The sequence below is a fragment of the Giraffa tippelskirchi genome, chromosome 7 (genome assembly GCF_054371585.1).
Source record: "Giraffa tippelskirchi isolate mGirTip1 chromosome 7, T2T-mGirTip1v1.2.pri, whole genome shotgun sequence".
In the NCBI taxonomy this organism is placed as follows: Eukaryota; Metazoa; Chordata; class Mammalia; order Artiodactyla; family Giraffidae; genus Giraffa; species Giraffa tippelskirchi.
Genome location: NC_137281.1, coordinates 16,266,847 through 16,279,720, shown reverse-complemented (window position 1 = coordinate 16,279,720; position 12,874 = coordinate 16,266,847). Strand labels below are relative to the sequence as shown.

Here is a 12,874-nt window from a genome sequence, read left to right as displayed (position 1 = left end):
GACTTCTGAACTATGGGGGCTTCACCCCAGTGTTCACAGCCAGCCTGTGTCCTCTTTCCCCATCAGACATGCAGCCCTTCCCCAGAGAGGGACTCATTCGAGTTCTTACATGGCAGCAGATATGCCATGGACCAGAAAACATGATCAGTCAAAGCGATTATCTATACAAAGGAGAAATGATGACACAACGGGGCTGAGGACACAGCTGCAGGTAAGAGACCGATTCAAGATCATCTGTAGAAAAATATATTAGCTACTCCTTAACAGAAATACGTAAGATCTCACTTATGTGCCTCCCCTTGTGAAAAAAAATTGTTAATTGGTAAAATACTTATACTGGATTTTGTTTGTGCCAGACTCAATCATCCAACCTCTAGAAGAAAATTAGCACCTTCCTACTGCAAGTGACACTTGTCATATGTTCCCTCTCATGAGCTACCGTTTCAACCTAGCAAATTAGGGTCTTTTTTTTTTTCATTTCTTTTCTTTTCTTCAAAAACTATTTTCTTGAAGTATAGTTGATTCACAATGTTGTATTAATGTCTTGGTTGTTGTTCAGTTGCTCAGTCGTGTCTGACTCTTTGAGACCCCATGGACTGCAGCACACCAGGCTTCCCTGTCCATCACCAACTCCCAGAGCTTGCTCAAACTCATGTCCATCGAGTTGGTGATGCCATCCTCCGTCATCCAAACAAATATTACTACAAATTGATTTGATCTCTATCAAATTACTCATGACATTTTTCACAGAATTAGAACAAATAACCCTAATAAAATGATCATAAATGACCCAGCATTGCCAAAGCAGTTCTGAGGAAAAAGAACAAAGCTGGAGGCATAGCCCTTCTAGAAGTCACACAATACAACAAAGCTATAGTAATCAAAACAGCATGGTGTTGGCACAAAAAACAGACATGGATCAATGGAACAGAACAGAGAGCTCAGAAATAAAGTCACATACCTACAGTCAATTAATCTTTGACAAAGGAGTCAGGAATATACAATGGAGAAAAGATAGTCTCTTCAGCAAGTGGTGCTGGGAAAACTGGACAGCCACATGTAAAGCAATGAAGTTAGAGCACTCCCTTACACCATACACAAAAATAAACTCAAAACAGCTTAAAGGCTTAAATAAAGGCAGGACATCATAAAACAGAGAACATAGGCAAAACATTCTGAGACATAAATTGTAGCAATGTTTTCTTAGATCAGTCTCCCAAGGCTATAGAAATAAAAGCAAAAATAAGCAAATGGGACCTAATGAAACTTATAAGCTTTTGCACAGCAAAGAAAACCATAAACAAAATTAAAAGACAATCTACAGACAGGGAGAAATTACAAATCAATGCAACTGACAAGGGCTTAATTTCCAAAATATACAAATAGCTCATGTAACTCAATAAGAATAAAACAAACAACTAAACAAAAAATGGTCAGAAGATCTAAATAGACATTTCTCAAAGAAGACATACAGATGGCTAATAGGCACGTGAAAAGATTCTCAACATAGCTAACTATCAGAGAAATGCAAATCTAAACTACAATGAGGAAGTATCACACACCAGTCAGAGTAGCCATTATTAAACTCTACAAACAATAAATGCTGGAGAGAGTGTGAAACAAAGGGAACTCTCCTATACTGTTGGTGGGAATGTAAATTGGTATAGCCACTATGGAAAACAGTATGGAGGTTTCTTAAAAAACTAAAAATAGAGTTACCATATGATCCAGCAATCCAATCCTGGTCATACACTCAGACAAAACTCTAATTTGAAAACATACATGCACCCTTATGTTCATAGCAGCATTCTTTGCAATATCCAAGATACAGAAACAACCTAAATGTCCACTGACATATGAATGGCTAAAAAGGAAGTTTTATATAACATATATATATATATATATATATATATACACACACACACACACAACAGAATACTACACACTCATAAAAAAGGAATGAAATAATACTATTTGGAGCAATATGGATGGATCTAGAGATTATCAAACTAAGTGAAGTAATTCAGACAAAGACAAATATCATGTGACATCATTTATATGTGGAATCTAAAATATGATACAAGTAAACTAATTTACAAAATAGAAAGAGACCTACAGACATAGAAAATGAACTTAGAGTTACCAAAGAGGAGAAGAGGTGGGGAAGGATTAATCAAGAGTTTGGTATTAGCATATACAAACTACTCTATATGAAATAGGTAAACAATAAGGTCCTACTTGTCATAATATATAATATAGCACAGGGGACTATATTCAATATCTTGTAATAACTTATAATGGAAAAGAATATGAAAAAATATAAATATTATATGTATAGGTGTATATATATGTGTGTATATATATATATAAAACTGTACCTCTTTGCTGTATAGCAGAAACTAACACCACAGGCTTCCCTGGTGGAACAGTGGTTAAGAATTTGCCTTGGGACACAGGTTTGATCCCTGGTTCAAGAAGATCCCACATGTCACAAGGCAACTAAACCATGTGCCACAACTGCGGAGCCCACACTCTAGAGCCAGCAAGCCAGAACTACTGAGCCCACGTGCCCTACAGCTTGTGCTCCGAAACAAGAGAAGCCACTGCAGTGAGAAACCCACACACTAGAGAGAGCCCTTGCATAGCACAGACCCAGCAAATTATATAAATAAATAAATAAATTTTTTTAAGTAACACAACATTGTAAATCAACTACATCACAAAAGAAAAAAAGCTTTGTGAAAATTCCTAATGGTTGAGATGAATCATCTTATCATTCTTTTTGCTTTCTCTTTAAAAAAAATTATTATGGACCATCTTATACTGAAATCTAAAGAGAACACAGATATTTTGTGTTTTTATCCCCACAATTTATTCCCCACAATGTTTGATACTTTATGATCCAAACCCTTGCACCAGAAGAACTGTAAGGTGGATTGACTACATTATTTATATTGAGGGTCAGTACCACAACCTACGTATCACACACACACACACACACACACACACACACACACACCCCTATTCTGCTCCTATTGCATTGTCCAGAATTTAATCACATGGCCTCTGGCTGCCTCTCAGAGAACCTGGAAAATGCAGTCTTTTCTATGGGTGGCCAAGTGCCTCAATAAAATGAGAATTTCAGGATTGGGGACCACCTGTGTATGCCACCTTAACTCCAGTCTAGAGGAATAAATATATCTGTGATATATGAAAACTGAACAAATACATCTGTGATTTTATGAAGATTGAGCATCAGTAATGAGAAGAAAAAAATTAAAATGGCAGTTGGAGAAAGTGCATCGCTATGAATCTGACTGACTTTCAATCAATCTAATGAAAAGCCAAGATGGAAGTGTATGTGATTACCACGTTAAGCACAAAACCTTGTGCTGGTCCAATTTTATCTGGCCTCAGGTGTTGTCTGTAAACAACATACCATGACTTGATATTATGTTAGGAAAGATTTCTCCCTGTTAACACAAAACAAATGAAAAAGCTGAGATGGACAAAATTCGTGCCTCCCCTCTGGTACATTTACAGAGTCCATGTGCTTCTCAATGTGTCCAGTTACAGCTGGAATTGCTATTATCTGTGTCGACTGAGAGGACTGAGAGTTACTCATGTTTAAAGCTGGCTGCACTGTTCTTGAAACGTATCTGGAGGGACTTCCCTGGTGGTCCAGTGGTTAGGACTCCAAGCTTCCACCTCAGCAGGCACAGGTTCAACACATGCTGAGCAGTGTGGCCAAAATAAATAGATAAATAATTTTTTTTAATGTATCTGGAATATTGAGTCACTGTCTGTGTTTTTTAAATACAGGATGAATCATTTACAATCTGGGGTCAGGGAAACTTGGAGATATAATCTTCACCTGGATGTACAATATCCAAGCATTTAGCTTCTTAAGCCCTAAAGAAAGAAATTTAGTCTTGCCTTTAATATCTCCTTTCTTCCAGAAATTACTTTATTACTCTTTACTAATTTGGGGGGGGGGGGTTGCTGCTAAGTCGCTTCAGTCGTGTCTGACTCTGTGCGACCCCATAGATGGCAGCCCACTGGGCTCCGCCGTCCCTGGGATTCTCCAGGCAAGAATACTGGAGTGGGTTGCCATTTCCTTCTCCAGTGCATGAAAGGGAAAAGTGAAAGTGAAGTCGCTCAATCGTGTCCGACTCTTAGCGACCCCATGGACTGTGGCCTACCAGGCTCCTCCATCCATGGGATTTTCCAGGCAAGAGTACTGGAGTTGGGGGGGTGGTTATTGAGATATAATTCACAAGACTATAGATATTTCAAGTATACAGGTTGGTAAGTTTGGCATATGTATACACCCATGAAACCATTACCACAATCAAGGAAATGAAAATATCCATCACCACCAAACAGAAAATAGCTCCTTCAGTAAAAAAAAAAATTAGAGGAAATATTTCCAAAATCATTTCAATAAGCCAGCATTATCATGATACTAAAATCAGAAAAAAAATGTACCAAAGATTACAGATCAATATCTGTTATGAATATAGATAAGAAAATTCTCAAAGAAACAATACAAAACCAAAAACAGAACTACATAAATCGAATACAGCATCACCCACTGGGGTTTCTCCCAAGAATGCAAAGTTGGTTCAATATTAGAAAATCAGTGTAATCCATTATATGAACTGTCTAAAAAAAGGAAAACTACACGATCAGTCAATATAAAAAAGGCATTTGAGAAGAGTCAATATCCGTTAACAATAGAAACTCAGCAAACCAGAACAGGAAACTTCCTCATCCTGATAGTGTCTACAGAAAACCTATAGCTAACATCATATGTGGTGCTGAAAGTGTGAAAGCTTTCTTCCCTCATATATGTAACAAGGCAAGGATGTTCACTCTCATCACCCCTATGCTGCATCAGATTGGAAGTCCTAATCAGCACAATATGTCAGAACAAGGCGGGGGGGCGGGGAAAGGGCATAGAGGACTTCACTGGTGGTCCAGTAGTAAAGAATTTGCCTGCCAATGCAGGAGACACAGGTTCAATCCCTGGTCCAGGAAGATTCCACATGCTGCAGAGCAACTAAGCTCATGCACCACAACTACTGAGCCCGCATGCCACCACTACTGAAGCCCGTGCATCGAGAGCCCTTGCTCTGCAACGAGAAGCCGCCTCAGTGAGAGGCCTGTGCACTACAACTAGAGAGTAGCCCTCACTCGCCGCAACTAGAGAAAGCCCTTATGCGGCAACAAAGACCCAGTGCAGTCAGATAAATACATTTTAAAAGGGCATACAAACAGATGTTAAAGCTACCTTATTTGCAGATGACATGATTCTCTATGTAGAAAAGCCCAAAGAATTTGAAAAAAAAAAAACTAAAATGAAATAAAAACTCCTAAAATCGATGAGTTTAGCAAGGTGCAGGTAGCAATATCAATATTCAAAAATCTACTGTATTTCCATATGCTTGCAATAAACAATCAGAAACCAAAATAAAAAATGTTTTTAAAATACCATTTCCAGTAGCTCCCAAATAGGCAAGTAGTTGGGTGTAAATCCGAGACTTCCCAGGTGGCGCTAGTAGTAAAGGACTTGCCTGCCAATGCAGGAGACACAAAAGATGCGGGTTCAATCCCTGGGTTGGGAAGATTCCCCTGAAGTAGGAAATGGCAACTCACTCCAGTACTCTTGCCTGGAAAATCCCATGGACAGAGGAGCCTGGCAGGCTACAGTTTGTGGAGTCTCAAAGAGTCAGACACAACTGAGCACACACACACTGGGTGCAAATCTAATGTATCATGTGCATAAGTTGTGTGTGTAACTAGATGGCTGATGAAAAAAATAGAAGAACTAAACAAATGGAGAGTTTGCCCACAGTTGATGATTGGAAGGTTTGACACCTCTCACAACTTATTCTGAAATTCGTATGCAATTCCTTAATATATATTTTTTATTGAAGTATGGTTGATTTACAATGTTTCAGGTACACGGCAAGGTGATTCAGTTATACATATACACATATATTATTTTTGAGATTATGCAATTCCTATTTAAAGACAAAAAAGATTTGTAGATCTAGACAAGCATAGTCAAAGTAATTCTGAAAAATAAGAATAAAGTTGGAGTACTCACATGACCCAACTTGAAGAATCGTTATAAAGCTACATGAATAAGACAGTTCGGTACTGGCAAATGGATAAACACATAAGTCAACAGAACATAATAACGAGTGAAGATAGAGACCCACAATAAATACAGCCATTTTATTTAGAATGGAGCGCAAAGGCAATTTACCAAAGAAATAGAAATGGTGTTAGGTTAATTGGACCACCATATGCAAAATATAATGTCAACTAAAACTTCACATTTGAAACTCAATATAGAGCATAGATGTAAATGTAAATTGTATTATAAATCTATTAAACTTTAAGATGAAAACATAGGAGAAAATCTTCCTGACCTGGTTAAGCAAGAGTCTTAGGCATTATACCAAAAGCACCCTCATTAAAAATAATAATAATACTTTAGATTTCATCCGAATTAAAAACTTTTGATCTGCAGTGCACACTGTTAGAAAATGAAAAGATGAACCTCAGAACCAGAGAAAATATTTGCAAATCATACATCTGGCAAAGGACTTGTATCCAAAATATATAAATGACCCTCAAATTCAACTGTAATAAAAACGAAGCAATTGTTTTAAAATGGGCAAAAGAGATGAACTGACCCTCCATCAAGGGGGATATAGATGTGTTAAGTAAGCACATGAAAAGACGTTCATCCTCACAAACAGCACCCGCCACTGCTGCAGAACCTGACTCAAATCGTTAAATGACCCCTCTCAAGGTACCTGAAGCAACCCAAGACTCCCAGGCTTACATCACTTTCTCCAAGAGGCGCTTTTTTCCCCAAGGCTCCTCGGGAATTGATCAATCACCTGAGAGACTAGGAGGAGCCTGAACCCCTACAGGCCAATCAGCAGCCACTTGAGTACTGGCTTCCCCAGCACACACAACCTCCAATCGGCCAATAGAAGTAGAACTACAGAGGCGGGGCCTGCCTGGTCTCCATGGTAATCCCTGGCAGGGTGGAGTGGGAAAGAGGCCCTATGTAGCCTTGGTAGTACCAAATCCAGGTGCCCTAAAGGAGGGAGGTGGGGGGGATTAGAAGGGGTAGGGAGAGAATTTATGGAGTGACAAGTGCCAGGAAGAGAGTTAGGAGGGGTAGGGGAGAATCAGGCGGAAGGAGAGTTTCATGAGCCGGCAGAGGGGGTTTATTAAGAGGAGAAGAATTTAGAAACAGTACAAGTTTAGCAGAACAGGGAGGTTGTGTAATTAGTAGAGGAAGGAGGAGTTCAAAGCTGGTTTCAGAGGTAGAAAGAAGACGTTAGGAGGACGCAGGGCAGGTCTTTATAAGGGACAGAGAAGAAGCTATGAGTGGATAAGAAGAGACTTCGAGTTTACAGTTGCTTAAAGGTCTTAGAGGAGCCAAGTGAAAGGATATGGGCGTGGGGGATAGATGAGGGGAAGAGTTTACAGGTGAACAATAAGGGTCATAAAAGGACCATGATAGGTGCTTAGGGGCAAAATGAGCGATATTATTATAAAAGGGACAAGCAGAGAGCTAGTAAAGACATTAAAGTATTATAGGGTGAAAGTCTTTAAGGGGACAATAGAGGTTTTACACAAGAAAAGTGAATGGTGTTAGTGCTGAGTGAGGATCTTCTTAGAACGGTGGTTTATAGGGACAAAGAGAAGGTTGCTCTGGGGACAATGAGGGTGTTCATGGAAACAAAGTATTACAGTGGGTCAGTTGAGGTACAGGGAGGTCAAGTGAGAGTCCTCAGAGTCAGAAAAGATTTTAGGGGGACAGTGGAAGGGGTCAAGTGAGACATGCTGTAGAGAGCAGTAAGGCAGTTGTAGAAGACAGGGAGTAGTTTACAGGAGATGGAGAAAATGTTACAGAGAACAGAGAGGTTATAGGGCATGGGGGTGGGGAGAAGAGAGGATCTGGGAGTTATGGGGTAAATGGATTTATTAAAATGGATAGTAAGGTTCGAGGGAATACAGTGTGAGTTCGAGGGAGTCAGTGAGACTTTTAAAGAGTGTCAGTGAAGATTTTATAGGAATCAAGGACAATCAAGGAAGGAAGTTACAGGGAATGGTAGGGTTCAGAAGCCATACTGAGCCATAACCCACTCCCTCTCCCCAGGCGTTTGAAATTATGGCTGAGAAGCCCCCCAGTGACCACCTCTTGCTGGCGATCTTGGCCTATCTCCTGTGCTGTCCTTTAGGCACTGCAGCCTTGTACTATTCTTCCCAGGTGGGAATGTGCATCTTGTCAGTCCTCACCCTCTCCTCCCTCTCCACCCTGGCCCTGTGTGAGTGTTGTGTGTGTGTGTAGTTGCTCAGTTGTGTCCAATTCTTTCCAACCCCATAGTCTGTAGCCCGCCAGGCTCCTCTGTCCATGGATTTCTCCAGACAAGAATACTGGAGTGGGTAGCCATTCCCTTCTCCAGGGGAGCTTCCTAATCCAGGGATCAAACTTGGGTCTCCTGCATTGCAGGCAGATTCTTTACCATCTGAGCTACCAGGGAAGCCCTGACCCTGGATAAATTTCATCCATATTCTCCATCCTGTTGGTTCAGACCCCACCCTTGTAGTGCCTTCACCCCCTCCAATAATCCTTTTAAGCCCATCTGTTCCTATTCTGTCTCTCTTCTCAAACTCAGACAAGACGCCACAACCGTAGGAATGAACGAGCCTTGGCAGTCAAGACCTCCCACAAAGTCTTCAGTTATTCAGTGGCGGGAATTATTCTGTCATGCATCGCTGCTATCAATGCCTGGATTATATTTGTAATAGCCACTTTTAAACGGTAACCTCATCTCCAGCTCATGAAGAAAACCACCAAAATATACAACAGCGTTACTTACCAAGGCTCTAAGTATCCATTTGGGCCAGTGTCTGGTGTGCCAGGTGTTCTAACTTGAAGCACCTTGAGGTGGTTGTTGGGGGAAGGAAGTGGTAACTCAGGCAGCCTATTGGACCGGAGCTCAAACCAACCCTGGGACCCAGCCAAGGGGGACTCATGGGAGACAGTGTAAGGCACTGTTTCTCCAGGGCAACCTCCCCTCCTGCCCAAATACATGCCACAAACCTATTTATGTCAACCAAGGGCCTTGACTGAGCTGCCTGACTTTGGGGATACTGCAGGCAACTTCAGATCAAATCTCCACCCTCTCAGAACTTACAAACCAGGGGGGAAGACATATCACCAGATAGTGACCATCCGCATTAGAGCTATCTGTAATTGGGGAAATCCAGTGGGGGGTATTGGAGGCTGAACCTAATCTGGACCTAATATGGGGTACTTGTGGTCTATCAGAAAACCAGAGAGTCAAGCAGCTGTGAGTGAACTGACTAAAACTCAGGCCAGGTAGGATTGTAGAGAGTTTCCCTAACAGCTATGGTTGCTTCCTCTCCCCACCAACACCATTGTTTGTGATTTAGGCGTCGTTCAACAATACTTTATGAGCACCTACTATGTCTCAGCCACTAACTGGGAAAGCAACAGAGCAAAATAAATTAGACCTCTTTCTAATGGAGCTTATGCTCTAGTGAGAAGAAAACCATAAACAAATAGACCCCTAAATAAACAAGGTAATTACAGGGAATGTAAATACTGTGGAGAAAAATATCACAGGGTAATAAGCTAAAGCAATGCCAATACTGGTCCACTGACTGTTAGTGTTAATTACACAAGATAGGTGCAGAAATTGCCAGTTTAGTTCAGTTCAGTCCCTCAGTCATGTCCGACTCCTTGCGACCCCATGGACTGCAGCACGCCAGACTTCCTTGTCCATCACCAGTAATTGCCAGTAGGTACGTTGAAAGTGAAAATGTTAGTCTTTCAGGATTGTCTGACTCTTTGTGACACCCATGGACTGTAGCCCACCAGGCTCCTCTGTCCATGGGATTCTCCACTCAAGAGTACTGGAGTGGGTTGCCATTCCCTTCTCCAGGGGATCTTCCCAACCCAGGAATTGAACTGTGTCTCCTGCATTGCAGGCAGATTCTCTACCTTCTGAACCACCAGGGAAGCCATACGTTGAAACTTACAGCAATTTGACATTGTCATGGCATCCAAGTATAAGATCAAGAGTCTTGTTCCAATTAAAAATTAAAAAATAAAAATAAAGGGTCTTATCTGGTTGAACCAAGTATAAGCCAGAGTATGGGTGCAGCAGCCTTGGCCTGGGAGCACGGGGGCAGGAGTGGGTGGCCAGGCAGGTTGGGCTGGGAGGAGCTGAGCGGGTCCGCATAGGGCGAGAGGCCCGGCTAGAGCTGGAGCCCCGGTGGCAAAGCAGCTGTGTCCCTCATGATGAAAGATCTGGGGACACCTCTCTCGCCTTTGTGTAGTTGATAGTTTGGGCAGTGAAGAAATGGTTTACAGAGTCAAAACCTTTCCACAGGACCCTACCCAGGGAATCAAAACCTCCGTCTGGGGAATTTGTACCATCTCAAAGCTAGATGCTCGAATTCAACAAAAGAGAGAGGAGCAGTGCACAAAAAGGGCAAGCCGTGTCCTGGCTCAGAGGAGAGCCCAGAGCACGGAGAGGAAGCAGGAGAGTGAACCACATGTTGTTAGGAGAATTTTTCAGTGCTGCGCTCGGAATGGTAGCGTTTTCTGGTTCAATCTCCTCTTGTTTCATCAAGTGTTTATTCCTGTGCTTCAGTCAGTAGCGGCCCGATTATTGGTGATCCCATCACTACACGGGGATGTTTGATCATGGCTGGAGATTTTCCCTGGGTCAACTTTCAGAGCTCTGTCGGTGCACTCCCTCTTGGCGCTCACCAAAGTCATAAGCTCAATTTGGTTCCATGATATAGCTGACCTGGCATCCGATGTATCAGGAAGGAAGCCTCCTGCATTCCCTAGGGTCAGCAAAATAATTGCTGACATGCTCTTCAGCCTTTTGCTGCAGGCTCTCTTCCTCCTCCAGGGGATGTTTGTGAGTCTCTTTCCCACCCAGCTGGTTAGTCTGGTTAGTCTTCTGCATATGTCTCTTTTCTACTCATTACTCACAGTCCATGGAATTCTCCAGGCCAGAATACTGGAGTGGGTAGCCTTTCCCTTCTCCAGGGGATCTTCCCAACGCAGGGATTGAACCCAGGTCTCCCGCTTTGTCGGATGATTCTTTACCAGCTGAGCCACAAAGGAAGCCCAAGAATACTGGAGTGGGTAGCCTACACCTTCTCCAGCAGATCTGCCCGACCCAGAAATCGAACCGGGATCTCCTGCATTGTAGGTAGATTTTTTTACCAACTGATCCATCAGAGAAGCTCTACTCACTATACTGCTTCAATGGATGGTTCAATAAAGGAATTGAAATGCACCAGCAGTTGTCAAACACAGAAAGGAATTGGCCTTGCTTTGGATTTGGTTTGCCCCTGGCTTTCCTCATAGCAGTGCAGTCTTCCAACATTGTCAGTGGCTGCCTCTTCTCTGTCCTTTTCCCTTTATTCCTTATCAGCGCCAATGAAGCAAAGATCCCCAGCAAAGCATACCTTTTCCTATTGCACCTCTTCTCCTTAGTGATTTTCTTAAGCAGCAGACTCTTCCACAAGATGGGTGGACCTGCAGTAACTTCCACTTCTGCAGAGTTTCTTCACGACACCCATCTCCTGCTGAGCTGAAGGCTGTTGCTGGCCCCTGAGTCCATCACCCTCCATCCGGAGGAGACGGAGGTATCAGAAGAATGCCGTGGCAGCTCTTTTCCTGGTTCACCTCCATCCCCTCCCAGGGAAGGCAGGGCCCACCATGCCAAAGGCCCTAGACACATTCCCTTCTCTCTGAGGAATCCGGACTTTTGTCTCTGGTGCACATAAGGCAGGATCTTCCTGACACCACTATGGACTTTAAACACTGGTGAGTCTGAAAGGATTTCAGGTTTTTCTGCAGCTCTTTTCTAACACTTGACAGCCTCGTGCCTGGACTGACTTGAATACTCTTTCTCCCTGTGCCATTTCCCCTTCCACTTATCCTTTCTGCCTCCCACCACCCTTGGATGAATGGATTTTTGTGATTCTGGCTGCTGTATTTTGTGAGTCTATTATTTTTGTTTTTCTGTAATGCACGTATATTGGCTGTGGGAGGGACAGGAGGCTCTGTTGCTCCTGGTCACTCCCTTTATAGCTGTCACTGGCTTGTTTCTTGTAACTCAAGTTAGATTTTGGTCTCTTGCTCCACTGCAAAAAAAGAAAAGGAGAAACAAGCCTGAAGAGATGGGACAGGGAGAAAGACTGCACAGCCACATCTGCTGGGTTTTGAGGAGTGATTTTCTTTCTTCCCCTTGAAGGAGAAAAGCTTTTTCACTGGTACATTTAAAGCTCACTCAACGATAGGGAGGTACCAATTTTGGACAAGTGCCACTGCAACAGGGAATGCTCAGACAACCTGACTGTTGGCCACTGCCGGGTCTGTCTAGTATTTCAAAAGAATATTGGGTGCTGCAAATAGGAACTGAATGGGTAAACTTATTACACCCATTAAACATGAAAAAAAAAAAAAAAGTACAGCCCCAAAGGATCAATCCATGACAGACTGGAGATAGCAAAAACAGATCCTATAGTACAATCAAAAATAGTTTGAGATGCAATGGGCTAGCGGACACTGAGGTCTAGAAAGCATATTGTTTCTGGTCACACTAGTGGCTGTAGTAAGTATACTAGCTCACAAAATAGAAGTATATTTCACATTCCCAGAACCTCATATTTGGGCATTTCAAGTGACCCACAAATAATTCAGGGATCCCATCTCCTTCTATTTGGTAATTCCACCATCCCCAGAGGACTGAGTCCTTTGAATTCAGGTAGAAGTAGACAGTGAGAA

General features: G+C 42.3%; 1 protein-coding gene, 1 long non-coding RNA gene and 1 pseudogene across 10 annotated transcripts in view; 2 read left to right on the top strand and 1 right to left on the bottom strand.

The window, feature by feature from the left end:
- Nucleotides 1–12,874, bottom strand: part of ATP4A (ATPase H+/K+ transporting subunit alpha) — a 120,184-nt gene that overhangs the window by 69,611 nt on the left and 37,699 nt on the right. The window lies entirely within an intron of this gene.
- LOC145515776 (uncharacterized) lies at nt 7,042–8,918 on the top strand. The gene is made up of 3 exons (XR_014060997.1): nt 7,042–7,115; nt 8,192–8,302; nt 8,712–8,918. It is a non-coding gene; the product is annotated as an uncharacterized LOC145515776 (long non-coding RNA).
- Nucleotides 10,425–11,578, top strand: LOC145515749 (etoposide-induced protein 2.4 homolog; annotated as a pseudogene).